Consider the following 20,219-nt stretch of genomic DNA (forward strand, 5'->3'; position numbering starts at 1 on the left):
TTGCAGTGTGTGTGTGAGCCAAGTGTATGCACTGTATGGAATCATCTGTGTCCAGTTCATGCAACAGTGGTCCTGCACACTGCAGCAAGGAAACAACAGCATCACTGTATCACTGAACCATGAAAGCATCCAAATAAGTTATACCAAGCGTCATAATTTTCTGCACAGGTGAGGGCATGACTCATGGCTGTCAGATAATAGGAAGGCCTCAGGCAAATTTGCACATTAGCCTTCCTTTGTTATCCCAGACAATGTTGTCACATTAACAAAGCCGAGAGCCACAGAGCTGAAAGCCATGCGAGCGGCAACTGAGATTTATTTGACCCCAAGGCCAATAAACAAATATAGCACTTTTGAAATGCAAAAGAAAAACAGACAAACATGTTAATGCATTTATGGCAAAGCTCTGCTGCTGCTTAGATATCCCCCTGCTTTGTTTTTGTTCAGTGAGAGTGATATGGAGCTCAAGTACACATTTTAGAGCTTTTTTTAGAGGGGTTCACAGAAAGACAACTGCAGAGCAGAGGGATATTAGCACTTTGCTTAGGCAGACATACAGACAAACAGATATTCACACAGGTCCTGCACACCTGACACATTAGTACTTCACTGTTCTAGCAAAAATATCATGAACTATGTACAGTATAGTTTAGGTATATAAAAAGTATTGGGTTACGGTAACATTTTAATGTAAGTAAGTAAAGTTTATTTATATAGCACCTTTCACAGACATGTGTCACAAAGTGCTTTGCAACAAAGGTAAGAAAACACAATATAGTCATAAATACATCATAGAAACCCTGGTCTAATTAAAAGCTTTTTGAAATAAAATGTCTTTAACTGCTTTTTAAAGATCTCCACTGAGTCCAGACACCGTAGAATTAGAGGAAGTGCATTCCACAGTCTGGGTGCAACAGCTTGGAAATATCGGTCCCCTCGAGTTCTGAAACGAGTGTGGGGGACCACTAAAAGGTTTTGATTCGATGACCTCAGGTTACAAGAAGAGGTATGTGTACGAATCAAATCAGCAATATAGGGAGGGGCCTGTCCCTGTAGTGCTCTAAAAGTTAAAACTAGAATTTTGAAATGGAACCTAAATCTGATTGGTAGCCAGTGTAGCGACTTTAAAACAGGGGTCATGTGAGCTTCTAAGGTTATGCTTCTGTGAGGAACCTAAATCACCCAGTCACTGTTTAATATCAGGTATTGCACTGTCTGGTGCAATAATCAAAGTTTCTGTTTTGTCTGGGTTTAGCTGTAAGCAATTGTTGTTCAACCATTGTTTAATGTTGGTTAAACAGTCAATCAGAGCGGAGAGCTTATTAACTTCAGAAGGCTTAAATGAGTGGTTTTGCTGAATGTTGTCAGCAAAAAGATGATAAGATAAATCTTTTTACATCAGGAAACTGCTGTATTATCTTAAAAGAAAAATATATATTAAAAACAGAATAGGTTCCAGCACGGAGCCCTGAGGAACTCCACATATGAGTTGATTACCTTTACAAAAATATTGAAGGTTCATTTAAAATAAAATGCCTGTCACATACTTTTAAAAGACCTCCCTGCTTTTTTAAAAAAAAAAGTACCTAATATAAAATATGTCCTATATTGCATTAAAAAATTTAAAAATTGTAAACAAACATGCAAAAAAAATCCACATCCTCACTCTTTGTGAGTATTTCACAAACGTTCATGAGGTCTGGCTGGCATATCGACTTTTTAAAGGACATTATCGGTTCCAATAAGATATAGGCTGGGCTGATATCTTAAATAAACAATTAATTAATAGCTGAGCCACAGCTTGATTGAGTGTTTTCAAATTTTATTTAGTCACTGTTCAGATCCCTGAAGTGGCTTTTTAAAGCACTTAGCCACGGGTATTTAGTCCCTGAACATAATCCTTTTTAACATTGCCTCATTACACTGACTATGTAACATAAATGGAAAAGAATAGTTAAAAAAATAGGTGCGTGATATTTTTATTTTTAACTAGAAAAATCATTCATAACATAATGCTAGGGCATATGTATGAATACCACACCTGCTGTGCTTTCAGTAAGCACATCCTAATAAACACACTAATAAACAGGAGCTAGAGTCTCCTGTCCAGGATGGCTGTTCCTCCAAGGTGTTTGTTTGTCTGGAGTAAGACTGACAGGACAGGGAGAAATGTGCTTCTTAGTCTGATAAAGCTACAATCAAGCATCAGTCTTCATGCGGTGCCTGTCTTAAACCAAAGTGAAAAAGTGATATCCCATTTACTTTAATCTCTTGGTTACAGCACACTGCCAGGCAGATCTGCACTTCGCTGACACAGAAAGCTTTTGTATGAGCTTCTCACTTCCTCATCACAGCTTTAAGCCTGAGAACTTTTTTTTTGTATTTGAGGAGTTCTAAATTAATGAGATCACTTAGAGAAATCCCTCTCCACTTCTGTTACTAATATTAGGAGGCCTCAATCCTCATCTGTTCTTCTTCTGCCTTTTTCTGTGTGAGGTGGAAGACGTGCAGTCAATATTAGATGTCTCCAAGGCGTCCTATAGGGCCATATACCTCTGCTGTTTGCTCACCCTTTTTTAAACAAGCCTTTTGTTCCTCACACTCTCATTTCCACCGTTCTGTTTCTCAGTGTCCTCCACTCGTTTTCACTCTCATTGCTTAGTTCTACACCTGTCTCCATCTTTGCTTTTCCTTACATCCCTTTTGTGTTGTTGCTTTCGTTAAGAGGGTCTCCGGGGTTCTGGCTGTATGGACTTTTTTCAGCATGTTTCTGACATGTCACATCCTACTCTGTTAAGTTTTCATATGCTACTCTGTTTGACACTCTCTATGGCGACACTAGTTAAAGCTCTGTGCGGCCTAGTTTTTTATAGCAGTCATACTGTAATGCATATTTAAGATATTTTCAAACCAAATTCTTCTCACAATGTGTCCAATACTGGTGTAGACCTGTGCCTCATTAACCAGAATGGGTGACTAAAAGTTCTCTTTCAATACAAATGTGCAGCTCTTTTACTGCGCTGCTTTACTTGTTATGAAGGCTATGTTTGTGTAGTGGGGCCTACCCCAAGAACTATATAACCTTCAATATATCATTATATATTAGCTCTAATGTATGCTGAATTGATTAAAGCTGGTCATTTGTTGGTATGCCAGTGAAAATGGTGTTCTATTTCTTTAGTTGCATGCAGGCTTAATAGCCCCAACTTCACTGTCAACCCAGTACTCTTGTGTTTGTGTGTTTTTTAAGCCCTACATTAAGAGCTGTTGTTCAAATTTTCAGCCTTCTGTTAACGTTTACACAACTTTTTTTAAATGGTGGTTTAAGGTTATTTATACATGTGTGTGACCCGTATACTGTAAAAGATATAAAAGATGGGTGTGGACTGCTGTTTTGAAGCTCTAATATTGCAATTTCTTGAGTGTGAACTAACCGTATTTGGAGTGGATATAACCAACTTGGTTAGCAAGATGCACAGATAAAGATACTTGCTAATTAGTGCACACGTGGATAAAATAATACAAAAATTTTACTGACCAGAAAGCGGAGCACAGACTTCTTAAATAGTATTTTTGATACAATGAATGAAACAGCACATCCAAAATGCTCCAGAAAGTAACAGCACAGAAGGATTTGGTGTGGAATTTGTTTTAAATATAAAAGTAACAAAATCTGGTACTAGTACTTTCAAAGGAAACTGCCTGAAAAATGTCTGTGATGTTGACATGACTCTTACAGTGATAATATGTTATAATTTTACATGGTATTTGATTATCGATTAGAGTTAAATGTTAAGGTTTCAGACATACTATCTGACATAACATGTTTGTTTACGATAGGGGCTCAGCTTGATCTATGCTAGAGAACAGGTAGACTAAAGTTAGCATGCGTGTCAATGAATGTAGCTTCAAATCCAGTACACTCAGCTTTTAGTTGTATTTTGGGTTTTACCAGGGTTTTCTTCAGGTTAGATGTGTTGCCATATCCAGCTTTACATTCTGCAATAAAGATGTTAAAGGAAGCATTTTCTGCACTGAGTTTTGAAAAGTGTAACCACACCTGAGATTTCGGTTTTTGGTTTGCCACCGCCACCATTGCCCCACGTGTTTGTTTGGTTTCAACATGTCACAGGAGTGACCACACATCCCCTCGCTGTCTTTATTCCTCTAACCCTGGTGTGCTCTGAGGTTTGGAACCAGCTGATTTAGTGTGAAACGGTACTTTAGGAATGGCAGTGGATCATCTACCAAGGTTGGTAGATCGATCCATCGACTTCTTCCATCTACATGTTGAAGTATTCTTACTGAATGTTCAATTGAGCCCGATGCATCCATGTATGAGTCTGTGCAAATGAGACTTTTAGTAGGAAGTGCTTTTTTGGTCTCAATTTGAGAACAAAGGTGTTATATAAGTACCAGCCCATTTACCATTTAAGTTTGGTACTCAAACCTACGGCTCATTGACAGATCAGTTTGGTTGAATGGACACCTACTGTAGTAGACAGACAGTGGTCAGCACAGACATGCCCATCAAAAATAATGTATAACTTATATAAGACATATATACTGTAACAGAAACCCAAGAGCTGAAAAATAAAAAGTTGTCATGAAAGGAAATTTAGATTGAGAGATGAAAACTATATTTTGTACAACGCTATAACCACATTTATTTTTCATAAATAAATTTGGGCCTTTTAACAGAAAAGATTAGTTTATGTGAAGTCAGTTTTAAGTGACAAATAAACCATGTTGGTTTCATTCAGCCCCGATGTTGCCGCTTGGTTAGAACACTTAGTGTAAGCACTTATGTGTCGACCGTGCTGGGAGAGCACTTAGCCTGCTAGACCATAAAAGACCACAACAAATGTAGTTCTTCAGATTCACACCAAAAAAGGCAAATCCCTCGACAATAACATGGATTATGAAAAAAATTCCTGCAGTCTAAAAACTCCTATAGATAAAGATTTTTGCAGTGTGGTCTTTGCTTTCATGTTCTAAGTTTGTTATTGAAATCTGTAATAATAGTTAATTTAGGATTCTTGTCAGATTGATAGAGCAGCTGTTATCTCTTGTGGAGTGTCACTGAATAGTAAACTCAAACAAGGTGCTTAATTGCATAGATCTGTGGCCTGTGAAGGAAGTAAAATGTTAAAGCTTTAGGGGTAGGAGTGCATGTTTATGTTAAATTAAGTTTTACAGCCCAAATGAGCATTTCCATATAAAGCCTGCAGGAATCCAGACACTCACAACCCTCTTACTGTGACTTGACTGTTAAATCAGAGTCAGAGTATTTCATCTGCACCAGTTTTGGCTCATCGGCTCATCTTGCACATCATTTCTTTCCCTACAGTCGGCATGTTTCTTCTTCTGCTGCTCCAAACACGTTTTTACTCCCTCCCTGCTTCACTCGTGCTTTCATCCTTCTGCTGGGATTTTGAGATGAGTTTGTTGATTGGATCAATCCCCAGAGAGCTCATACCTGGATTTCTTTTTTTACAGTATGCATCACCCAGCTGCAGAAAGCTCAGTAGAGAATTAGCCAATGAAACTAAAAAGCTACTTCCTGCTGTTCTTTAAACTTGATTTATCTTTCTTTCTCCTCCGTCTCTGTGTGTATGTTTGACATTCTTGATGACTCCATTGTGTGCGCTGTGCGGTGTCGAGTGGGAAAAGCACGGATGGGAGAAATGCCTCTTTAACCTCTGAAGGAAGAAATAAACTTGCGGGAGGTTATAAATCTCTCTGATTAAAACCAGCTCCTCTTTGGCGGCCCTTTTCTGTGTGGGACTGGACTATGTGTGCTGTCTGTCATCTGAAGGATGCTCACAGACTGTTAAAATTAAAAACCCCTTAGAACAGTCATGGTAACCAACCCTCCCTTTCAGTCTGTGTCTCTAGCACACACACAACCATTACAAGGGAATGTATGGGTTTAAATCGTTGTGGGGGAGGCTTCAAAAGCAGTCTGAAAGGTCAAACTGACACTGACTTGTGGCCTTTTTTAATCATAAGAAATACCATTATATAATTTCCATCTGTCTGGACTGCATAAGCTATAAACTGAAAGAGGTTCAGCCTGACAGGAACTGGTGGTATCTTCAACATTTAAACTGCAGCACTTGTATTAATGGTGGGATTTGCTTTAAAAAAAATAAAATACAGTTTTAATTTCTCTTTGCCCAAGGGAGCTATATATCTATACAACACTATGAATCGGTCCACTGAACCCTACCAGGCTAGCATCTTAATAAGGTCATTTGTCATTTTCTGTCTCTAAAGGAACATGTAGACTGATGTGCATGGGCACAATCACGGTAGTAAACAATCACAGCAAAATGTCATTACGCACAGATGGTATGTCTGAAAAAGTGCACAAAAAAAGCATCTATAGATAGACATTTGTCACTGTTCGGGTGCTACATCCAATGAAAGCACTCGTTTTTGTTGTTTTTTTTTCTTCTCATTTCACAATGAAACCAAAACATGGTCGCAAGTACCTGCAACTCTTTCTTATTGTTGTTGTGGGACCGAAAGCCTGTATTTGCTGCTCCCACTCTGGCTTCAAGTCAGTTGGTGTCTGGAGATCAAATGCAAGCGAGTAAGACTTGATGGCACACTTGTCTGGACACAATATTTCACTACTTTAAAGGTAGGGAGTGAAGAGGCCAGGCAGTCAGGGCATGTGTTAAGTGTACTTTTCAGGCAGCTGCCACCATCGCTGATTGCTCTGGCCCCCTTGGCCTAAGAGATTACAGCCCACACTCACAATTTCTATTCATGCCTGGGGTCAGTTATTCTATCGCAGGATGAAAAATCCACACACCGATACATTTAGATGCTTGCAGTTTACTGGCTCCCGGTGGATTCATAAACTCAGAAGGCTAATTGAAACAGGAGCTAGATAATAAATCAAAGCGGTATTTCACCAGGCCTTGGCATATATGACTTCAATAATCCAGAATGGTGATCACAGTTTAGTTGGTGTAAGCACATACGTAGAGAAACAGTGGCCTTCATCATCAGAGCTTACAGTTCACATACATACTGTTGTCACAGAGTTATTTTAGTTTCTTCGAGATCAGATCTGTTTCTACTTCATGAATTCTTCTCAAGGTGAAGTGAAAATGTGTAAAGTGCTTGTGTGGTAACTTGTCTCTTGTCCTGGGTTTTAAAATAATTCCCATTTGTTTAAAATGAAGTCAGTGTAGCACCTGGAGAAAACAAATTTTGGCAAATCACAGAAATTAAAAGATAAACAACAATGTGAATGTGAAAAATACAGATTTTTCTTTTTAGGACAGTTTAAAATGTTTTTTAAAATACTGTTTATGCTGTTTTAACTTTCCCTTTAGGGCCTTGCACAAGGTTTAAAGAATATCTTAAACATTTTCCAACCAGGCCAACAGACTAACAAATTAAAAACAATACAACTTACCCCGACAGCCTGTAAATTAAAATACTACTAACCAAAAAGATAAGCTGTAGAAAATGGATGGAAAGACAACATTGTTCTAAATAAATTGCACAAGTACAAGCACGTCTGGGAGCAGGAGTAAGGAAAAGGAAATTCGGTCAATAACCTCCAACAAAGCACAGTACATTTCAAAATATTCAAGAAAACTGTTACTGCTAAAGGTGGAAACAACAAACTTGTTACACCACTTGAGGTAAAATCACTCTGTTGAGTAAAACCAGGCTACAAAGGTATGCGAGGATGAGATGTTAGCAGCTGGTGATGTGTTTAAGACAACAAAAAACTCAACCCAGCATCGTGGGATCGCTCACTACCTGAATCCATGTGAAAGGAAAAGCAAATGGTGCATGGAAATTACTGATGCGGTTATATATTCTTTGGCTACGGATTTTGGTGGAAACGATGGAAAAGGAAGACTGCAAGCAGCTGGTTAAACATTTGAAAATTTAGAAATCCCTGTTTTATGTACTGAGATGTTAATTTAACTTTTTTGTCTTAATTCTGTTCAAATATTTCTAACTAGTACATCTGCTGCTCTGACAAGGATCTTATAGTTTCTGCTTTTTGGGGGTTTTCTTTTCTTGTTGACAGGTGATATTGAAACGTCTTTTAACAAACTATTCTAAATTACAGGTTGTGATTTATTTAATGTTCTATTGAATTTTCTATTTCTATTTTTTTCTTTTGTTGTTTGTTTGTTTGTTTTTTGCCTTTACAAGCAATCGTGTTTCTGTTTGAGCCAAGTTGTTCTTATGTTTTGGCTATGTATGTTAGCTCTCAGCTGGCTCCACACTGAAAGGATCTATCTCTCTATCTCTCTATCTCTCTCTCTCTCTCTCTCTCTCTCTCTCTCTCTCTCTCTATCTATCTATCTATCTATCTATCTATCTATCTATCTATCTATCTATCTACTTAACCCAGGTCTCACAAATAATTTCTATTTTTACACCCAATTTATGAAGCTATTGAAACCAGATTTACTTTATGCTAACTTGACTGTTTGAACACAAACCTACATACACCCCCAAAGTTTTGTTATAGTTTGGTTTGGTCCCCATATGTTTAAGTGTTTTCTTGAAAGGGAAACTGTATTCTTTATTCTTCTCTGCATGTCTCTTTTTTGTCTCCATGGCAACCTGCTAGAGCATGGGGTCAGCTCTGCTACCTTTGCTCTTGTAGCACCTCCCAGCTCTCCTCTCCTCTCCTTTTATACTATATGTGTATCTCTCTCCATCCCCCTCCTTGCGCTAAGATGATGAAGCGCTTTTAGATTTGCCGATTAAAAATGGATGCTTCTGATTCCCGCTCTCTTCATTTTTTAATGTTTGTTCCCCATCTTTCTTCATTTCTTCTTCTCTTTCTCTTAAAGCATTCTTTCCCCCTCATCGTCCTCGCTCTGCCTTTTTTTATAAGTCTTGCTACATTCCTGCCTCCATTCATTAACATCTCACACTGTTTCTTCCTCTTTCCCTGATCTGTGCCCCCTTTTGTCTCAGTTCAATTTGTTTCAACTCAGCTGAGATAAGATCAGTGCAGCTCAGTTCAAATCGGATCAGATCATTTCAGATCAGTTCACAATGAAAAATTCATTCAGTTTATCCTGACACATTTAAATCAATGCACTTTCAGTCGTCTTTCTTTAAGATGAAATCGATGCAGGGTTTGTTTAATTATAAGGTGAGGTTATACAATAACAAACTGCCTTCCTTTTTTATTGTTTACTTCCTTCAGATCACATTTTGGGCTTAGGCTGGAACATCCAGGTTCTTCCTCTAAGTGATAGCATCTAAGTAATAGATCAAGAACCCTTTCTCATCTTTTTACATCATCTAGTAAATTCAAACAGCTCAACCTTGCTTTATTGCATGACTCACCATCTTTCCCATCTGAGCTAACTACAGTTTTAATGGCTTCACGTCCAAATGTGCCGCCGTCCTTTGTCTGTCACATTTGTTTTGCTAATATGAGATGAATGGAGTATCTCTCAGGAGATTATGATAATGCATTCACGGTCACGAAGGGACGCCCGTTTGGGGTAAGCAGAGGTCGCTGCGTGCAAGTGCGTGTATGGTGGTGGGTAACCTTTCATTTGTGCGTGTGTCACTACTGGAGATAAAAGTAATAAAAATGACAGGAGAGATTTTGGTTATTGATTGAGGTCCTTGTGTTCAGCAATATGCAGTCATTTACTGGGTTTTCCCTGGAGAGATAAGTGGAGGTGCCCACGTATTTATGTAGTACTGGTGGGTAACACTGGCCTTGTGCAATGAATAAATCAAAGAGGTCTAAATAAGCGTTTGCCAAGTGTATTTAGTTAATCGAAGCTTCTGAGTCTTTTTTGAAATCCAAGGTCTTTTTTGAGAGCAGTGAACACGTCTTTTAACTCCAAATCCTTCCCTCTAACATGATGCTGATTAGGTATCTGGTCTGAGTTGGCATAAATGGAAGCTGTGATAGACTTTAAATAGACTTAGAATTTCTTTGCCAAATATTATGCAGTAAAAGCACCCTTGCTACATAATGTCAAAGGAGTCAGCGTCATTCCCCATGAATGCTTAGACGTTAATTATTTATAGTATTTCTAATCTGAGGTAAACTCCTTATTTATAGTCATTTTCGTCTTGTTTTTTCAGGTTGAAATATCCGTTGAAGACAAACAGCAGCTGAGAATAAATCCTTGGAGGTGAGTCAGAGATTGCTTCTGAGTATATTTTGACTGCTTGACTACATTTTCTCCACGATGTCCCAATTTACATCGTTCTCTCTTTAATGAGTGATATATTATTGAATTTAAAAGTAGCATAGAGATGTAAAAAATCATTATATAGGGAGAATACATAAAACAGAGGTTTAAGCCATTAATGGGTAGCTAAGCAGATTATGTCATTATGTAGTTGATGATATGGCAGCACGAGAGGAGACAGCAGTCTGAATGAGTTCTATATATATTGATGAAATTGTGAGTCTGAATGATGGTTGGTTCCGGTTATTCCAATGTGAGTGACATGTGACATTCTCGGGATGCTGACCGATTCTTCTTCTGTAAATCTGATTCAAAAATCTGTTTGTGTTACGCTTCTCTGAGAACAGGTTGAGCAAGTGGCTGCTTGTTCACATCATTTTCTTAACAATTGTGAAACATCTTTTGAAATGTTGATTTTAAATTTCCTCAGTTATTCTAATTGTTTATGTGTATAACTGAGAGAATAATGCTTCTACCTATAGAGTAGAAGAAGAGGGTCACCCAGGATCAGTGACTATAAAAAGTGCTTATGCTTTGCTCTGATTCACTTGTAATGCTACTGCAGCTACATGCTACGTGTGCACAATGATGTTACTGAATGTGTCAGCCAGCTTCTTCTTCTTCGAATACCCCGGCCCCAGTTTTTGCTGATGGCATGTCTGTTCTAGTGCTTTTTTTCAGTTGGCATTTCTTTTTATATTTTCGTCTTAGTAATATGCTCCCATTGTGTTACGGTTAGTATCACTCCAAGGAGGTACTGCAGTTTGTGCAAAGCCATAAACTCCACTTGGTTGCAATTATACGCTAAATACAGATTTTTTTTCTTTCTGACAGACGTTTATATTACTCGAATGTATGACTCTAACAGACCTACAAATATCTTTAAATTTGTAAATACACATGACAGATCATTTTATGAACTTTATAAGCGGCTCAATCCCTGGCTGTACTTCAAATAAAAAGGTCAGTTAGCATAGATGAAAAGTGCTGAGTGTTGAGCATGACTCACAGCTGGCAGTGACTGATACCCTTTGCAGTCTTGGCTCTGCCCTGTTTGTATCTGCAGTGTATACACTCAGCAAGTACAAGTAAGAAAACGGAGAACACTAGAATAAACCTCGTGGATGCTGTAACCTCTGAATAGCTACAACAACCCCATTAGCCTATGTGCGAGTAAACTCTATGGGCCAAAAGCTCAAGCTCGAAACGCTCAGTTTTAGACTGTTTTTTCTACTCTTGGCTCTGTATGCTGTCAGTAAGAGTAGATATCCCTAATATGGTTATCTCTGGGACACAGCACCACCCATAACCCTGGTCAACCCTTTTGTTTACAATGGGGAAGCCGCTGGTTTAAAAGGAGTGTGAAAGTAGCTGAAGTGCCCTATTTTCGACAATTGTTTTGAACTGTGAAACTGTGAATCATGTAAAGCAACTCGAGTGCAAGACATGAAAATTATTATAACAGATCATTTAAGTTTGATTTTGTTTAGAGTAGTATGGCTATCTGAGACATTCACAGGTCAGACACGTGCTATAAAAGGTTTTTTGGGAACAGATTCAAGTGTAAACATGGAAAATCCTTAAGGTCACATACTAAAAACAGCCAAAGTCCCCATAAATCCACAGCCTAAAAGGCCAGCACAGGTTAGTGTAATTACTCAGCAACTGTTTGAACACAGGGGATTGTTTATGACTGGATAAATAGCAGCCACATGTCCTGGCATCATCTGCTGCTCACCTGATAATCAGCACACTCCAGTGCACATGCAGAGGACACGCAAACAGACAGGAGCGTGGTGCATTGATGCGAATGAACACATTCAGATTAACAGTGCAGGGAGTTTTACAGTTATTATCAAGTAGCAATGTATAAATGTTAGAAGGCTGGAAAGAATGTGATTGCTTTTGTAATACTGAGCAAATACTGAGGTCCACTTAGGAACGTAAATCTGCATTGCAAGACAGGAACAAAATAAATAAATACAAAATAAATAAATAAATACTGAGCAGCAAATATAATGGCTTGTGAGTGGCACAGCCAACAGGCCACTGCTATACAGCATTCTGGGGAGGAATAGTCTTAGTAAGTAGAGCACACTCAGCAATTACATAACACATCACTACAGTGTTTCCACCTTCCGGCACTATCATTGTTACCTCAATAGTCCCATGAGAGCCCTCTACTATATTGCAGTGAGGCATAATTTTAACAGTGAGTCATTATCGCAGCAGTTTATTTAACTGAAAAGAAGTCATGGAAAAGTGGTTTGAATTCAGTTATCACAGGTTGTGATGATGGATCTCCTCTCCTCCCTGCCCTCTTCCTCCAGCTTCCTCTCTCCTCCTGTCCACCCGTCTCTATGAGTAATCCTTGCGAACAGATGGGTGGAGGAGAAAAAAAAGGGGCATGCCAGCTTGTTGCGCAGCTATAACACTGTCAATCAGTCCCCTCCCCCGTCCCATCCTGTCAACATTTCAGCCCGTTCCGCCTTAAAAATTTCCCACTTTCTTCTTTCTCCCTAATCATTTCATTCTCCCCGCCTGCCCCGATTGGACTGTCAGTTAGCCTGTCTATCGGTTTGACAATGTGACTATTTTTGTTATATCACCACTGCAAGAGCCATATGTGGGAATAAGTTAAAGGTGTAACAGTCTTGCCCCGAAGGATAAAAACAGCCACATGCTGGAAACAAAATAAATTATAGGACCCCACACAGTAAGTCATGTCAGAGTCACGTACCAAGGCCATGTGCATCTATTGATACCTTTTACCTAGCAGTAACCCCAGAGGAATACCAATGAGTCTTGGCTCGGTTACAAGCCCAGCTGGGTTCATGCCCTGTCACATTGTAGCACTGTATTAGAATGAGACTGCCCATTGATTTTAGGGTCTGTTTTTTTAATGTCTAGTCTTTGCTTCTCAGTAAACACACTTTTTCACACTTTATACAGCCCCACCTTGAAGCAGAAGCCTCTGCAGTGCAGTGCCTTAATTTGTGTCAACTTATCTTTATTTTAAAACACTTTAAGATACATGATTTTAATGGTTTTCTGTGTAGTCGGAACCACTGTTTACTCTTCAATTCTCTAAATAAAATATTGCTTTTCATTTCATAGCTGAGAGATGGTGCAGATGATTTCTTTCCCATTTTACAAACTTAATCATTGATGGTAAAGACCTTGGCAATTATAGTAAATGCTTTGTGAAAGATCATTTTAGAATAAGAATACAGTGATTAGATGAAATGTTTTGGATTAACTGCAAAAAAGATGTATATTCATCACTAAAAATAAAGCAATTAAATGAGGCATTCATTGCATTTCATGCAGATCTTTCTGTAAATTATTGCAGCTCAAACTGACATTTATTGCAGTGAATGAACGAGTAAAATAATATGGCTATACAGGCTGTAAAATCTTTTGTTACATGATATCAACATATTTTTCAGGGTTATCGAGTTTTCCTCACACCACCTGTCACCCACACAAACACAAAAAAAATCACTTATGGATTGAGCCAGCACGGCCCCCGGCTCTGACTGAGCCCATGGCTTTTGACGAGATGACCTTAGACAGGCGAGACACTCGCAACTGATGCCTGCACACACCCAACCAGGCTGCCGGCAGCCAGCAGCAAGCATGTCCCTACGCACACAATATTCCAGATATCACAGCCGTAAAATGTGACATCAGATGAAGCGAATTTTAATGACAGCCATCGTTAATAACTTCTGATGAGTTATGCATGGATGAGTACCCCCCGTCCTTGTTTTAAGGCAATTATCATTTACAAAGCCTGTATAGTTTAAGTATATAAACTTGGTTTGATGGTACAACTAATATCGTCTGATGTGGGTTTTTTTTTCTTTGTTAGGCAGTGTGAATGATACCTTCAAAGTCCTCCCTAGCTATTTTCTCACTCTTTTACACAAATATGCCGGGAGCAAAGCTGTTAGCATTCACGTCTTGCAAAGGCAGGGCTCTTCTCTTTCCCTCAATAGGAAAAAAAGGAAAGACAATAAGATACTCTTTTGCTTTGTTACAGTCAAGCTTTTATATCATGGGATTATGAGGGGTTGGATATGCATGGGAATTTACTTCAACAAGGTTGAATTTGAAAGTGGTTACGGGGTGGGGGGGTCAAGCAGATTTTCAGCTTATGTCCCCTTTTATGCAAGACAGATGTACAAACTGGCCAGTAAAACAGCACAGAATGACATTACATAAGCCTAGTTTCACTTTGACTGCTCATTCATAAATAGACCTGTTGTCGACAGCTTTAAAGGCTTGTAAGGCACGATGTTTTAATCCCCAGGCAAACAGCGACCAACCAGTGATAATCCCAGTATGAAATACGGGGGGCTCAGGTGACACTCACCAACCCATTCAGATATATAGCTGCTATGAGTTCGATCACTTCATGTCACCTGCGTGCTCCTGCACACTAGCATAAAAGTCACAATTTTAAACAGCGCAAAGCTAAAAAAAAGAAAGCCAAGACCATCAGTCAGTGTGCCATGAATTTCAATGACCTGAATATTCAGATACCTCAGAGGCAAATAAGGAAAAATCTAGTTGTGCGTGTTTATGACTAAAAACATACAACTAGTTTTGTAACTCAAGTGTTACCTTTTCTTTTATTTGACTTTAGCTTGCAGGGGCAACCATGGTTCAGGGGGATGGGAAGCTCATCTTGTAACCGGAAGGTTGCCGGTTCGATCCCCTATTCTGTCTGTCTCGGTTGTTGTGTCTTTGTACAAGACACTTCACCTACCACCTACTGGTGTTGGCCAGAGGGGCCAACACCAGTATATGGCATATGGCAGCCTCGCTGCTGTCAGTCTGCCCTAGGGCAGCTTTGGCTACAACTGTAGCTTGCCTCCACCAGTGTGTGAATGAATAGTGGAACTGTAAAGCGCTTTGAGCGTCTCGAAAAGCCCTATATAAATGCAATCCATTATTATTATTAAACTCAGTGAAAATATTTCAAAATGTGTGTTTGGTTTAAGGAAACACAACTGCGTCTATGTGACCATATAATGATCATACAGTCACACAGCCTGCATATGTATCATTTATGGTTATGCAGATGACACCATCCCTTATAAATTGCGTCATTTCTTGGACCAAGCAAAATTGATTATAAATCCATTTCCAAATTAACATTGTATGAGTATCAAAACCAGGTCTACTTGTACTGACGTGTATTCATTTCTGTCATCACAACAGTACTGGGTGGCACTGTGGCTACATCTTTTATTTCTGGAGGTGTGACCTTGTCCCCTGCCATTTCAGCATTATCCCTTTAGTAAACAACAGGAAGCACAATGGACATGGCGTGGCGCATGCTGACCATCAGCACTTCACAAAGCCTCAGAGAAAAGCAGGCGCTGGGGGATTCTGCGGATGGTGCTAGAATAACTGATCCTAAAAGGGAAGACCCACACTGTGTGTATGTGTGTCCGCATGCAAAAGAGCATTAGACAGTTTGCTTTGATTAGTTATCTGCGTGTGATCCGGTTTGGGGGCTATTGAGGACAATGGGCCTGCCAGGTCTGTATTTTGACTGTAAAGAAGTGGTGTTAGTGTAATGAAAGCTCCCTCTACATCAACTTCCAAATAGCAGATAGACTCATAGATAGTCAGCAGTTAAATGATGAGGCTTTGATGGTGAAATCAGGGTAAACAAAGTTGGGTAAATCCTGCTGAAATGCTCTTTGGCAACAGACAAACTGCTCACTGCTTAAAAGTATATAAATTATATATATGTATGTATATGTATACTTACTTATACTCCCTATCTTCCAAGTATACGACTGTGTGCATCTTAAAAATAGTGCATGTTAAGCAAGGTGAGGTGAGGAAATCACTGATGTGGCCTACTCAAGATAGTCTTGGTTGGTAACCTTCAGCAGTGTCACCAGCGTTTCACCCCTTAACCTGTACGCCTCACCTGAAGATGAGGTATAGTACCTCTTCACTTGCACATCAGCTATTTTGGTTTTAAGATGATCTCATGAAGAAAACTGGACAGTTTCTTGGGAACTGTTTCCTTCCTTTTGTGACCTAATAACTTTGAGTGGGCAGGTTGGGGTGGTATTTATTAGCTTTGACTTTATGGATGTCCATTTGGCCATTTCTTTGAGCTTCCTTCTTCCAGTGCTTTGGAATAGGCAGTCAAGATTTGGTTCAGAGTGCATGGGCCTACATTGCTTGCAGAATGGATAAGGCCCTAGGTTGGCAAGAGGTCAGCCACAGCACAAAGGATTGAGGTCAAATTGGCCATGCCAGTGGTTCATCCCTGTGCAACTACTGCCCCTGGACGGAGACTGCTCCCTCTCAGATTCTCCACACCACAACAAGCCTCCTGATTTCTTTCCTATAAAATATTTACACGCACACACACATCAATAATATCTCATAGGTATTTCATCAAATCCGTACCAGTTTGAATTTTTGTGCTTTTCTTCATTAAAACCTGCAATTGCATTGCATAGCTTCCCATTTGTGATGGGATGGGATTATGACCGGTACCAAGTACCGAGTACTGCTTCACCTTACAGTCCAAGCAAAGAGAACTACAGTGAAGCATAGATAAGTAAAGTAAATAATTCTAGGTTCTGTAAAAAGATATGAGAGCGTGCATGAATAGCACCTCATCTATCAAAGCTGATTAGTAAGGCAGTGCTACCAGTTATTTTTCTTCCACTCACAGTCGAGGCCTTGCCCCAAAGAACAGGCAGTTCATTGTCATAGATCGGCTAGAGAGAGAGAGAAATAGAGAACATGAGTCGAGCAGTCAGCCAATAAGGTTATGAAAGTGACAGATACAGCACTAGGAGTAGGTTGGTGTTTTTAACATGAGCCCTTTTTATTCAGAAGACTAATAGGTAAGTGTCTCTTTCATGGTGTATCATTACATCTCTGGCTTATTTCCAATACTGTAACTTTCCTCTGGCGTTAGTGTAGAATAGTCTGTAGGATTTATCTATCTGAGGGAGCTGAGCTACAAGGATAATGATCATTGATCTTTTTCTTTAAGATGGTATCATTTACCTCAGGGACAGAAGAGCCTCTATTGTTTGTCACTGTTTGGTCTAAAAATTTGGGTTCACAGGCTGTTTATGTTTTAGTAGCTAAAAGGTTACAAAAAGGGTCGTTAAAGTCTAACAGTATCACTGGATTATGTTTCCTATATTATAAATTAAAAAGATACTATTCCCTGATAGACTGACACCAGCACTTGCTTTTCATCAGTGAATGCAGCATCAGTTGTGAAACTACTGCGAACCACTGAGGTAAAGTTCTATCCTCAGGCACTGGTAGCACAAAAGCAGTTGTTTGGTATCAGCCTGCACTGTTTTTGTATTTAGTTACAGGAAGCTGTCTCTGTCTTCCTTTCTCTTTTCTGGAGCTTGGAGTAATATATTTCAGCTGCTGGTATTATTTCAGTATCGTTTTTTATACGTTCATTGATGTTTCTAAAGGATTTCAATCATATAATTATTGTATCTCTGGGTACCCACATTGAAATGACAATATAAACTCTGCTTTCACTGACTGAAAGAAACGCAGAAATCAAAGAAAATGTATCGGATGTCAATTCTGATTACATGGTGAACTGCGGCTTTTACTCTACAAACTGAACGTATGTTATTGTGATGTCAGCTATGTAAAAAGAGTGAACTATCTGAGTGCTGAGCTACAGTACAGATGAGAGAGCACCCAGTCTAGTCCAGTCTAGCTGAAAGCAGTCTGACTCAGTCTATTGTTCACAAATATCTCTGTCACTATGATTTGATGCGACTAGAGATGATTGTGTTTTCCATCCCTCCCTCTAATTCTCCTCCCGCTTCCCTTTTCTGCCTCACTCATCTCTCTAGTCAGGCTGTCATCTCTCAGTGTCTCTCAGTGTGACTGAGGGCTGCGTAGTGACCAACTTAGCAAGTTGCTTCAGGGTTTACGAACTAAGAAGACTGTTGGGTTTCTGTCAGCTGCCCTCACATCATGAAATGTTGACTCTGGTTATGATGACATCTTTTGTCAAGGGTAATTTGAGTGAAAGTAACCAGGAGTTCAGTATCAATCAGCAAGTCCTCCAACTGTATGTTGCAAGTATTCATAGAGGTCATTTGTTGCTACTTCCGTTGGGGTAGAGGAGTGACACCAAACCCTCAACCTGGAGACTGAACTTTCATTTGAGATCATTTGTAGGTTATACTTTCTCCCATTTTTACTTGTTTTATTAGATTTACATATAGTAATTGCTTAGTTAAACACTTATTTACCTTCGGATACCATCCCATCCATCCATCCATCCATCCATCCATCCAGTCTCTTCCACTTATCCTTGTCTGTCGCGGAGATAACACATGGAGACAAACGACCATTCGCACTCACATTCACACCTATGGGGAATTTAGAATTACCATTGCTATTATAAATTATAATTACAACACCAATGCATATTTACTCTTACATCACTACACCTGGAGGATCTTCTTCTTCTCCTTTATGAGTTGCCACAGTGGTTCCATCGCACTTCTTCTGTCACACTAAGCCTCTGCATGTCCTTCTTCACTACATTCATAAATCCTTTCTGTGATCTTCCTCTTTTGCTTCTGCCCAGCAGCTCCATATGCAACATCCTTTGTCATTTGTCCTAACAGTTAAAATAACAATCCACATAAAATACTTATAGTGTGGTTTTTCAGTGGGAGAATGTCACTAATCAGTACAAATGGGTAAACTTGAAGGAGTGAACTTGATATCATATAATATACCTCATAAGTTAGCTTGGCCACTTTTTGATTCTCCCAAGTCCAGAATCATCTTTTTTTTGTTTTTTGTTCTCTGAATCAGGTGTGTTCTCACTACTGGAAACATTCCCTTTAGTTTTGGTTAGAGGCACCACATGACACGCCCTGGCTCGCTCTCAATTCTATGCTAAATATGCTAAATAATAAACTCTCAAAGCTGGGTAGTTTACCAAAGCACAGAGATAAGAAGCTGTGTGCTCATAGTGAGAGCGCTTTCAGTCCTCTTGACTCTGGCAAGAAGGCAAGCAAAAAGTTGTCAAAATCAAACTATTTTCAGGTTGCTAACGGTCAGTGTTTTGTGTACATGGATACAAGGATCTGTGTTTTGTTTTATGATATACACTGAACACTCTTTTCATTCACTCTGAAGAAAAAACAGGAGCACCTGCTTTAAATGATTAAAATATCGAGTATTCTACAGTAAAACTAAACCGATGAGATAGTGAAACTATATCTTGCTCATGGGCTTGGTTTAAGAAAGAATTGGAGAACACAGTGATGGTCAGGCTGAAAGAAAAGAGGAAAGGATGGAGTGATCAAGAAGGAAAAGGCAGAGCCTTAGGGTGACTTTTTTGACCTGTGGACTTCGACCTTTGAGTCAGTAAGAAGAGAAAAAAGAGAGATGACTTGCCTACTAGCCAGTCATCCCACTCATCCTCCATTGAGTCCTCTTTGTTTTCATCATCTTTGGCTTTTTTGTTTGGAGCCTCTGAAAAAATGAGCAACGAGAAACTATTTTTTTCCCATCTAGCTTCAGGAAGAATGTCCAGCTCTCTACATGTATGTGTGTAATTACACTTTTATAAGCGTCTTTGTGTGGATGAGTCTCCTGCCAGAGGAATATCTTCCGCCACGCTGCACAGTACAGCCTCGTGGCTTTAATTATGACAAATTCAATCAACAGGAGTCATAAACACATTCGGTGTTGACTGTGCAACAAATAGGTTTGAAGGACTGTTTGTCCTTGTCATGCAAAGATTGAGAGTTCAGTTTTATTGTACATGATCACGCAAGTTAAAGTTTCTGTATTTACAGTGTCTAAGCACTGTGCCAGTTAGACCCAAGTGAGTTCTAGCAGTAGAAATATGCAGATGCTGACATTTGTAGATGCAGCTAATTTTACGCATGTGTGTGTTTGTGTCTATGCTTCACTATGTCATCTGTGTTGTCTACCTTTTTTTTT

The 20,219-nt window shown here is 39.3% G+C and overlaps 1 protein-coding gene across 8 annotated transcripts in view; it reads left to right on the top strand.

The window, feature by feature from the left end:
• The window catches only part of nrcama (neuronal cell adhesion molecule a), a 59,403-nt gene that overhangs the window by 16,193 nt on the left and 22,991 nt on the right, over positions 1-20,219 (top strand). For 7 of the 8 annotated variants that reach the window (XM_084909533.1, XM_084909534.1, XM_084909532.1 and 4 more), the window contains exon 2: positions 10,108-10,157. The exons of the other annotated variant lie outside the window; for it this stretch is intronic. The gene's annotated coding sequence lies outside the window, so the exon portion shown is untranslated. The remainder of the gene's footprint in view (positions 1-10,107; positions 10,158-20,219) is intronic. 8 annotated transcript variants of the gene reach the window in all.

This window comes from Perissodus microlepis, chromosome 17, assembly GCF_051167445.1.
Source record: "Perissodus microlepis isolate ML-2025 ecotype Zambia chromosome 17, ASM5116744v1, whole genome shotgun sequence".
In the NCBI taxonomy this organism is placed as follows: Eukaryota; Metazoa; Chordata; class Actinopteri; order Cichliformes; family Cichlidae; genus Perissodus; species Perissodus microlepis.